The sequence below is a fragment of the Colobus angolensis genome, unplaced genomic scaffold (genome assembly GCF_000951035.1).
Source record: "Colobus angolensis palliatus isolate OR3802 unplaced genomic scaffold, Cang.pa_1.0 Scaffold87, whole genome shotgun sequence".
Lineage (NCBI taxonomy): Eukaryota > Metazoa > Chordata > Mammalia > Primates > Cercopithecidae > Colobus > Colobus angolensis.
This window is the reverse complement of record NW_012122598.1, coordinates 2,052,656-2,061,040: the sequence shown is the minus strand read 5'-3', so window position 1 is coordinate 2,061,040 and position 8,385 is coordinate 2,052,656.

Sequence of the window (8,385 nt, the reverse complement as noted above, 5' to 3'; positions counted from 1 at the left end):
TCCCGACCTCGTGATCCGCTCGCCTCAGCCTCCCAAAGTGCTGGGATTACAGGCGTGAGCCACTGCGCCCAGCTGCCATGAACATTCTTGTACATATTTCCCAGTCACAGATGCAGGAGTTTTTCTAGGATATAGAATTAAGAGTCAAACTGTATATACAGGTTCAATTTTATTAGATAGCACCAAATTGATCTCCAAAGTGGCTGTATCAATTATACAAGAAATATTCCTTTTTTTTCCTTTTTTCTTTTTTTTCTTTCTTTTTTTTTTTGAGACGGAGTCTTACTCTGTCACCAGGGCTGGAGTACAGTGGTGCGATCCCAGCTCACTGCAACCACTGCCTCCCGGGTTCAAGCGATTCTCCTGCCTCAGCCTCCCAAACAGCTGGGATTACAGGTGCCCACCACTACACCCAGCTAATTTTTTGTATTTTTAGTAGAGATGGGGTTTCACCATGTTGGCCAGACTGGTCTCGAACTCCTGACCTCGTGATTTGCCCACCTTGGCCTCCCAAAGTGCTGGGATTACAGGCATGAACCACCGTGCCCAGCTTTTTTCTTTTTCTTTTTTGTGAGACAGAGTCTCGCTCTTGTTGCCCAGGCTGGAGTGTAGTGGTGCCATCTCGGCTCACAGCAACCTCTGCCTCCTGGGTTCAAGTGATTCGGCCTCAGCCTCCTGAGTAGCTAGGATTACAGGTGCCCACCACCACACCCAGCTAATTTTTGTATTTTTAGTAGAGACGGGGGTTTCACCATGTTGGCCAGGCTAGTCTTGAACTCCTGACCTCGGGTGATCTAACCATAACCACCTTGGCCTCCCAAAGTGCTGGGATTACAGGCGTGAGCCACCGCACTGCACCGGCCAGGAAGCAGAACTTCCTTCCTTCCTTCCTTCCTTTCTTCCTTCCTTCCTTCCTTTCTTTCTGACAGAGTCTCACTCTTGTGGCCCAGGCTAGAGTGCAGTGGTGCAATCTCAGCTCACTGCAACCTCCGCCTCCCGAATTCAGGCAATTCTCTTGCCTCAGCCTCCTGAGTAACTGGGATTACAGGCACCCACCACCACACCTGGCAAATTTGTTTTTGTACTTTTAGTAGAGATGGGGTTTTGCCATGTTGGCCAGGCTGGTCTTGAACTCCTGATCTCAGGTGATCCGCCCACCTCAGCCTACCAAAGCACTGGGATTACAGGCGTGAGCCACCACGCCCAGCCGAAGCAGAACATTCTAACCAGGAGCAGGCGTAGGGCCAAGAAAACCCACACAATTTCTTGCCTAAAATCTTCAGAGGTTTTCTATTTATCTTATTTATTTTTATTTTTTATTTATTTATTTTCGAGACAGAGCCTCACTTTCTCACCCAGGCAGGAGTGCAGAGGTCCAAACACAGCTCACTGTAACCTTGACCTCTCAGACTCAAGTGATCCTTCTGCTTCAGTCCCCAAGTAGCTGGGACTACAAGCGTGCACACTCATGCCCAACTAATTTTTTGTATTTTTTTTGTAGAGATGGGGATTTTGCCATGTTGTCCAGGCTGGTTTTGAACTTCTGAGCTCAACCTATCTATTCACCTTAGCCTCCCAAAGCACTAGGATTACAGGTGTGAGCCACCATGCCGGCCTTTATTTTTATTTTTATTTTTATTATTTTCTGAGACAGGGTCTTGCTCTGTGCTCCTGGCTGGAGCGCAGTGATGTGATCTCGGCTCACTGTAGCCTCTGCCTCTTGCCTCAGCCTGCCAAGTAGCTGGGATTACAGGCTCATGCCACCAAGTTGGATAATTTCTTCAATTTTTTGTAAAGAATGTGGTCTCACTATATTGCCCACGCTAGTCTTGAGCTTCTGGGCTCAGGCGATCTTCCCCTAGGCCTCCCAAAGTGCTGAGATTACAGGCAGGAGCCACCTCGCCCAGCTGTTTTTCCCTTTTTACTTGGAATAAGATCCAAGTCCCTGCCATGGCTCACAAGACCCTGCGTGGTAGGACCTCTGCCTTACTCTCTGACCTGTGCCACTATGACTCTCTTTGCTCCTGGCACTTGCCGTCCCCACTCTCTGGAATGTTCTCCCACTAGATATTTCCATGGCTTGCTCTCTCACTTCTTTCAGGTCTTTGCCTCAGTGACGCCTTCCCTAACCACCGAATTTTAGATTGCCACCTCCAGCCTTCCTTATTCCTTTCTCAGCTTTATTTTTCTCCATAACCCAGCCACTCGGGTTCCATTCAGCTTTGGTCCAGGTCCGCTCTGCCTCCTCTGCCAGGTTTTGACAGACTGCATCTCCCCCAAAGCCCTTAAGGGTGATCATACCTGATTGGGGGCTGATCTAACTGTCACTTCTGATAGAGTCACTTTTTATCACATCACCCTGGGATAAGAATAGCCTTTCTCATGCTCTGAAATAAGCTAAGTTATATGTTTACCTGTTTGCTTTTTGTCCCCACCCCACTCCACCCCTCACTTTTTTTTTTTTCAGGCCAAATTTTTTTTTCCAATTCCAAAAAGAGAAGAGACATTTTTTTGTTAAAACGATTTAGTTTTTTTTTTTTTTTTTTTTTTTTTTTCCCCCCCCCCCCCCCCCCCCCCCTTTTTTTTTTTTTTTTTTTTTTGAGATGGAGTCTCGCTCTGTCACCCAGGCTGGAGTGCAGTGGCGCAATCTCAGCTCACTGCAAGCTCTGCCTCCCAGGTTTACGCCATTCTCCTGCCTCAGCCTCCCAAGTAGCTGGGACTACAGGTGCCCGCCATCTCGCCCGGATATTTTTTTTTTTTTTTTTTTGTATTTTTTAGTAGAGACGGGGTTTCACCGTGTTAGCCAGGATGGTCTCGATCTCCTGACCTCATGATCCACCCGTCTCGGCCTCCCAAAGTGCTGGGATTACAGGCTTGAGCCACCGCGCCCGGCCTCCACCCCTCACTTTTATGGGAACTCCGTAAGAGAAGAAACTTAGCTCTCTTGTCCATTACCAAGGCCAGTGCCTGATGCATACTAGGTCTCAAATAATAGTTGACCAGGCTGGTTGTCAGTCTCCCAGAGAAAGCTGGACACCCCCTACGCTCACACCTGGGACTTGGTCTCCCTGGAAGTTCCTAGAACCCAGGCATACCACCTCCTCTGCCAGCTCCCAACTACATCCCAGACTCCGTCTCTTAGAGCCCTCCTGTGGCCACTGCTATTGCCTGCTGCTGCTTCCCTGAGTCCCTTATGGGAGCTGTTTGGGGGCCCTGAAGCAGCAGCTCTGGAGGTTGGTGTTGGAGAGACTCAGGCATCAGGGGCTTAGAGCTCAATACATTTTTTTTTGTTTGTTTTTTGGGGGTTTTTTAAGACCAAGTTTCGCTCTTGTTGCCTAGGCTGGAGTGCAATGGCATGATCTCAGCTCACCGCAACCTCCACCTCCTGGGTTCAAGTGATTCTCCTGCCTCAGCCTCCCGAGTAGCTGGGATTACAGGCATGTGCCACCACGCCCGGCCAATTCTGTATTTTTAGTAGAGACAGGGTTTCTCCATGTTGGTCAGGCTGATCTCGATCTCCTGACCTCGGGTGATCTGCCCACTTTAGCCTCCCAAAGTGCTGGGATTACAAACATGAACCACTATACCTGGCGAAGAAATGCTTTTTGATTGAGTAAAAGAGAAGACTTCAGAGATGACAGGGCCTGGCCAGGTGAAGAAGGGAGCAGGGGTACTCAGAGCAGAAGGACCAGTGTGAACAAAGGACCTGAGGCCTGGGAGTACACGTCATATTTGAAGAACGTGTTCTGATCTGGTGCTGTTGGAGGATTGTCAGGGGAGGGGGGTTGTAGGAGAACTTTGCCGGCCTGGAAGGGGAGGGCTGGAAGAGGAGGGCTGGATGTGGAGGGCTGAGCTCCCTGCAGGATCAGCAAGGCTCAGCATGTCTTAGGTTTAATCCTGTCCCCCACCGTCCGCCCCTCCTACTCCAACCCTGTCCTCCCCTTCACCCAGCCCCCAGCCTGACCACAACTGCAGCTGAATGGACTTCTCTCTGGGCCTACGCTTGGGGCCTCGGAATAAGAAGCCTGCCCACCAAGAGCCTCCTGCCCACTCCAGGCATGGTCCACCTGCTGCTTCTCCTTGTCTGTCCTGTCCCCTCTCTGCCTGTGCCTTCCCCTGCCCTGGCTGTCCCCCACCCCCCTGTTCCTGCACTGCCTGTCCCTCTAGTGCAATTCCCTGCCCTACTTGTCCTAGCCTCCCGGGCCCATCCTATACCTGCTCTTGCCCCCGTTGCCCTGCCTGTCCTCCCTTGACTTGTCCCCATAACTCCTGTGTCTCATGCTCCGGTCCACCCTTGACCTGCTGCCACCCTTCACCTTGCCCGGTTTATCCTTGCTCCGTGAGCCAAGCTGCCTGTTTGAGCTCCCGTTTAGGCTGCGGTGACAGCTGTAGCTGTGGCCGAGGGGCTGCCTGGGGGCCTCCAGGCTCCCTTGGCTGCTGTAGCTGCTGCTTCAGGGGACAACAACGCACTTCTCAGGGGCGCTGTCTGATAATTTAGGTGGACTGTTGCCCACCAGGAGACTGCCAGTCTCCTGCAGCACTTCCGTACTGCTGCCCTGGCAAGGAGGCAGGAACTGGGTGGAGTGGGAGAGGGATCAGCTGGACCCCTCCCTCAAGCAGGTAGAGGCAACTGGCTTCCCCCAGTCCTGGGCAGGTGGCAGTGGGAATCTGCTTTGAAGTTAGTTTCTGGGTGTGCTCCTGCTGGTTCCAGAACCTCTTCCTCTGCAACCTCTGGAATGGAAAGTGTTCTTCTCAGGGCCTCCCTCACGGCCCCTGAAGGTGAGCAAGTTTGTCATTTCTTCCCCTCCACTGAGCCTCCATTGGAGTCTCCTCTGCAGTTCACATGAATAAATGGACTCTTCTTCTAGAGGAGCTGGAGGATCCTGGTCCAGAGGCCACTTCTTCTCCCTCTGACCTACACCCAAGATTGACCCAAGAGTCTCTGAATCCCTGACCTCTCACCTTGAGTCAGGCAGAAAGGGTCAGTGGCTTTTGGACCAGAAGAGGCTGAGTGGAAGATATTTGGTTCCTCCCTCCACTTGCAAATCCTTGGCATCCTTTGTGGTCTTTTGTTTCTAGCCAGGAACCCTCTGCCTGGATGTCTTGTCTTTCAAATCTCTGAGAGTTCACTCAGCCTCAGGACCTCAGTCTTGCAGCAGTGATCCCATCTGTGACATACAGGCTCATCTGGCATGGGGATGAGGGAAGCTGGGAACCCTTGACTCAGGCTCCTAAGGATGGCATCCACACATAGCTAGCTGTAAGTCTCCTGTCCCCAGGGGTGGGACTGGGAGATGAGACAAGCCACCCAGAGATAGCTGAGAGCCAGGCTCGGTGGGTCATGCCTGTAATCCTAGCACTTTGGGAGACTGGGGTGAGTGGATTGCCTGAGGTCAGGAATTCGAGACCAGCCTGGCCAACATAGTGAAACCCCATCTCTACTAAAAATACAAAACAATTAGCTGGGCATGGTGGCACGCACCTGTAATTCCAGCTACTAGGGAGGCTGAGGCAGGAAAATCGCTTGAGCCCGGGAGGCGGAGGTTGCAGTGAGCCAAGACCACGCCATTGCACTCCAGCTTGGGCAACAAGAGTGAAACTCTGTCTCAAAAAAAAAAAAAAAAAAAAGAGAGAGAGATAGCTGGAAGTGGGAGACTCTGGTATCTGCCTGGGACGAGCTCCTAGGCTGACAGCCCTTCAGCACCGCTCCATGTCTCTCCAGTTTTCTGGCTCCTGCACTAATCTGTTTCAAGCTTCTTTTTCTTAGTTGCCTTCTCTAGGACTCCTTTCGTTCTTGTCTTTCTAGCTCTTTATTTTTCCTTCTGTCTTTCTACTTCACTGTCTCCATTTCTGTTTCCTCCTCACTCTGTCACTGGGACATTTTGCCTTCACCTAATTGTATCACTACATCTGTTTTCCCCACTCTCTATCCCTCTATTACTCTATCTAATTTGAAATCAATTTAACATATGTCTTCAGCACCCTAGGAAAGGTTAAAAAAATTAGCATATGTGTTTTTCTTCCCCCTTCTCTGTCTCAATCCTTGTCTTCATGCCTATTTTCTACCTTGGTCTTTCCTTTTCCCTCATATCTCTCTGCTTTTCTGTCCTGTTCTGCTTCTGGGTGCATTTCATTCTTTTTGTTTTTTGTTGTTAGTTTTTTGTTGTTGTTTGTTTGTTTTTTGAGACAGGGCTGGCTCTATCGCCTAGGCTGGAATGCAGTGGTGCAATTAGAACTCACTGCAGTTTCTAACTCCCGGGCTCAAGTGATCCATCTCAGCCTCCCAAGTAGCTGGGACTACAGGCATGCACCACCACTCCTGGACAATTTTTTAAAATTATTTTGGAGACAGGTTCTCACTGTGTTGCCCAGGCTGGTCTCAAACCCCTGGCCTCAAGCAAACCTCCCACCTCAGCCTCCCAAAGTGCTAGGACCACAGGTGTAAGCCACTGCACCTGGCCACATTTCATTCTTGATCCCTTCTATTTCTATCTCCCTTTCTTTGTCTCTCTTTATGTCTTCTCTATCTAGCTGCTTTTTCACTTCCTATCTCTCTTTCTGTCTCCCCATATCTGGTTTGCTCTTGTACTGCCCAATCCCCCCATCTCCCTATCTCCCTGGGTCCTACACAACAGAGCACACCATGCCTGTCTCATGTCTTTGTCATTGCTGCCCAAGGGCCAGAGCACTGAGCTCTCCACCACTGTCTGTCATGGACACACAGTCCATGCCCTGGAGTGAGCCAGGGGTAGACATGTCTACCAGAATAGCCCTTCCTTTCCCCACTCACTATCCAGGCCATTCATTCCTGCTCAGCTTTAAGCCCAAGCCTCTTTTCTTTCTTTTTTGTCTTTCCTTTTTAATGATATTTCTCCCAAATTCTTATTCTGGAAGTTGGCAATTAAAAAATAAAAAGAGGCCGGGCGCAGTGGCTCAAGCCTGTAATCCCAGCACTTTGGGAGGCCGAGACGGGTGGATCACGAGGTCAGGAGATCGAGACCATCCTGGCTAACACGGTGAAACGCTGTCTTTACTAAAAAAATACAAAAAATTAGCTGGGCATGGTGATGGGTGCCTGACGGGTGCCTGTGGTCCCAGCTACTCGGGAGGCTGAGGCAGGAGAATGGCGTGAACCCAGAAGGCGGAGCTTGCAGTGAGCTGAGATCATGCCACTGCACTCCAGCCTGGGTGACAGCGAGACTCCGTTTCAAAAAAAAAAAAAAAAAGAATTAAGCACTTATGCTGCCTGCATGTATAAACTATATTTCAGGATAGCCAAATAGCTCTAATTGGTGAAGACAACTTCTTATTTACAGAATAATTCCAGCTAATGTGGAAGGAATATGGAATTAGAAAAATCACCATTTTGTAACTCCTAATCAAAGCAAGACTCACCTAATGGATGAAACCAAAGATGATGGGTGATGGAGAACTTTACAATGGAAATTGAGCTGCCACAACCTAACCCCACGGATGAATCTTAGCTTCACTAAAAGTGACACAACCAGGCACTGTGTACCTCCTGACGTGACATAATCTGAAGCACTCATCACCACCTATGAAGGAATCTTGCCAAAGAAACAAACAAACAAACAAAATTGAACATAAACCTAATCAAACCTCTAGTGCTGACTTCCATTTAACAGGAAATACAGGGAATGAAGGAACAAATAAAATGACACAATAAGGAAGTAGGTAAACGCCCCCAGAATGTGTGACATTCTAAAGGAAATCTGACCCCATTTCTTCAACTAGTGAATGGCTGGGGGAAAAAAAATGAGAACGGACTTAAGAAGACAACCATTACATGGAACACAAGGACCTTGTTTGGTTCCTAATTTGGACAACTCAACTGTAAAGACAGTTGGGGACATGTAATTATGGACTGGGTATTTATGATAACAAGGAAGCAGTGCTAATTTTGTTAGATATAAAAATGGCTCCTGGGTTATAGAAGAGAAGGTTGTTATTTCCTAGAGATGTACGCTGAAGTATGGAGTGAAGTGACCTATTTAATTTTAAATATTTCAGCAGAGAAAAAAAGGACAGAAAGGGGCTGGGCATGGTGGCTCACAGTGTAATCCCAGCACTTTGAGAGGCCGACGCAGGAGGATCACGAGGTCAGGAGATCGAGACTAGCCTGGCCAACATGGTGAAATCCCGTCTCTACTAAAAATACAAAAATTAGCTGGGCGTGGAGGCACACACCTGTAGTCCCAGCTATTCAGGAAGCTGAGGCAGGAGAATTGCTTGCACCTGGGAGGGGGAGGTTGCAATGAGCCAAGATCATGCCATTGCACTCCAGCTTGGGCAACAAGAGTGAAACTCTGTCTCAAAAAAAAAAAAAAAAAAGAGAGAGAGATAGCTGGAAGTGGGAGACTCTGG